Raw genomic sequence first — 2,936 nt, 5'->3', positions numbered from 1 at the left:
CTCTTACTGTAAAATACCGGAAATAGACGAATATTAATAAGAAAATTTTTCGAAATTTTTGAAAATTTTTTGAGAATTTTTCGAAACTCGTATGAATGAATTCACAGGGATAAAACTGGGCTCCAAGAAAGCATGTTTAGGCTACACATTTAACCGAGGAAAAGTTTACTTTTTCCTTTATTTTTCTTTTATTTCTTTTCTTTATTTTTTTCTTCTTTCCTCCGTTTTCTCTTCCTCGCCGAACCCACGCGCGCCCGACTCCTTCCCAGTGCCCTAACCGGCGCCGCACGAGTGGTTCTCCTTTTATTCCTCTCTATTCTCCCAATCCTCTGCCCTAACCACATTGCGCCGCACACCCGAAGCCCTTTTCTTTTCTTCTCCCGAGCGCCAGCCGCCTCATCTGTGCTGGTCACCGCGCGCCCTAGCCTTCCGTCAAGTGCCGCTCCTCCTTTTCCCCAAGCGCCGGCGACGCTCACTCCATCGCCGGTTCCCTACTCTGTGCTTGTGCCCTAGCCTACCTTGCCGACGCTGGTGAGCGCCTTGCTGCGATCTTTGCTAGTGTTGTCCGAGACTAGTGCCTCGGTGACGGCGATTTGCCACCGCCGACGCTCTCCCTTCTGCCCTCTGTGCTGCTAGAGCCGACCATCACCGAAGGACCTCACTGTGCCTTAGTCCCGAAACCGCCGCCGGCCAATTTCTCCTCTGTTCTAGCATCGGCGACTGTACCTCCTTCCCTCTCTTAGCGGACAACTAGAGTCGCCGGAAAACGAGAGCTCAAGAAGGAGACTGAGGGTAGCAGGAGTCCGGCAGTGGGATTGAAGGTGAGGGTTTAGGGTTTGGTTTTCGAAATTTTTGCTATGTTTTGTGTCCTGCCGGGAGCAGTAATGTGTTTGGGTGGAAGGGTTGTGTTAATTGAGGATGGTGGTCTCTGGTTGTAGGGTCCTGATCTTCAGCAGCCGACATTTCCTTATTTCAACATTTACTCTTTGATTTTTCAGCAGCAAGAACGGTTGTGGAACTTGAGGTAAGGTGTAGAGCATTTTATATATGCTATAGAATATGATTTTGATTCGATTGTTTAGATGGATGATTATGAGTAGATTGAGGTTGTGTATATTGATTAGGGTTTTGTCCTAATTTAGGGTTAGAGATTTCATTTAGCTATTTATGGGAATTGTAGCTAAATAAAATATATTTACATTGGTATCACAGGTCTTTGACGTGAGACGGGTATCTCGATTATCGGATTGGACCATTTCTTATTGGAGGCGGGTACTTTTAACTTTATGTCTTTGATATGCATAGTAGTGAACTTAACAAATAGCAACAATTATGTTTCTTAATTGTTTCGGTTAGTCACTACCCGATACCTGTTACATGTTTGGTTGATTGTTTGTTTTGCATCTCATGTTATTACTTACCTGATTACACATGCTTAGGGGTAGTGATATAACCATGCTTCACCATGTTCAGGACCTAGGTGTGATACCCTATCTGATCTGTGAACTCTTGATATGATTTATAGATTATGGTGCACATCATGTATGTATATAGATTTGGTTCAGTATATTACCATGCTTAGTGTCATGAACCATTCGCATGATTGCATGTTGTGTGATAGATTGCTCCATTATTGTTGAGCAAATCGCCGCCATCACGGCTGCTCCATTGCTGACGCTTACGTGGCGTGATGCAGCACGTCAGGTTGCTCGTTCTGCTCCGCTTTCGTGGGTAGTGTGATAGCGCATCGTCGAGACCCTCCCCGCCATCGTGATAACGGGAGACGAGAGCATTCGCCCCCATTTATGATTTGGGGTAGGAGTACTCCGACAAGATCCCGTCCACTCTGTGACTCATCAGGAGTAGTGACGCAGAGTGCACGGTTGTCACAACCCTACCCACCGGTCCCACCATCAGTGAGACGGTCGAGGGTGACCACGATCGCATCGCATCATACACATCGATGCATTTATTTCTGTCACGATTTATTGTGGATATCGGTGGATGTCACGCCGATACGATACAAGATTTCTATACCTCTCGGACTATTTATCCTGTATCAGTCTGGTTAACAAGATTCTCTTGTTCATTTCGATTGATTTACCTTTATTACTGACGTGATTAGTGCTAGATGTTACTTCTTTACTATATATATCGATTTGTTACTTTCGTTGACTCACCCGCCTCCGCTATTATTTTCAGTGAGAGAGAGTTCCTAGTCCCGCACTACGAGGGCGCTGACTCACCGCCTCCGTTATTATTTTCGTGTCGATGTCGGAGAGAGTTCAGCATAGTCCCTGCAGACCACGAGGGCTTATGGATCTTTTGGTTTTTCTTCTTTACTAGACTATGTTTTGAACCTGTTATGTTTTTTTTTGGATACTTTGGATCTTGTATGGATTGTTCTTACTTGTGGATGACTTTTATTTGGATTTTGCTTTTACTACATGCCTGCCTAGATGGCAGAAGAGGTTAGTTGGTTTTATCGTCGGATTTGAGCTTTACGAGTGTAGTGGAGTAGGAATATGTTTTTGAACTTTATGGGTGTAGTTGAATAGGGTTGTTTTCGAGTCATAGTACTACTGTTCAGTTTGATTATATAAACTGTGTGGTTGTCTGTGTTGATGTTTGCTTATTATTGTTATTATTCCAGCCGCATGTGGCTGAGGTATATAGTGTTTGTAGAAAGTTTCAGATTGTCCGCGGTACAAGGGAGATGTTGCCGAAATTTCTTCAGACAGGGACTCCTCCGGAGCGTGACAATTTAGTGGTATCAGAGCCAGGTTTTACGATCTTTGTTTTCGTATTTTGGATAGTTGATATAACCTGATACCAATTGATATGGTATCAGAGCGCCAAAGTTTGGCGATACTTGTTTGATTTCCGTGTGTTGGATTTTTGAGATTTATCTGATACCAATTTATTGGTATCAGAGC

The 2,936-nt window shown here is 44.0% G+C and overlaps 1 long non-coding RNA gene across 1 annotated transcript; it reads left to right on the top strand.

Moving 5' to 3' along the window:
- Positions 1 to 242: 242 nt before the first annotated feature.
- Positions 243 to 1,269, top strand: LOC121977636. The gene is made up of 3 exons (XR_006110981.1): positions 243 to 821; positions 939 to 1,024; positions 1,213 to 1,269. It is a non-coding gene; the product is annotated as an uncharacterized LOC121977636 (long non-coding RNA).
- Positions 1,270 to 2,936: the final 1,667 nt, after the last annotated feature.

This window comes from Zingiber officinale, chromosome 4B, assembly GCF_018446385.1.
Source record: "Zingiber officinale cultivar Zhangliang chromosome 4B, Zo_v1.1, whole genome shotgun sequence".
Lineage (NCBI taxonomy): Eukaryota > Viridiplantae > Streptophyta > Magnoliopsida > Zingiberales > Zingiberaceae > Zingiber > Zingiber officinale.
The sequence above is the reverse complement of the archived record's forward strand: the minus strand, read 5'-3'. Positions and strand labels throughout refer to the sequence as shown.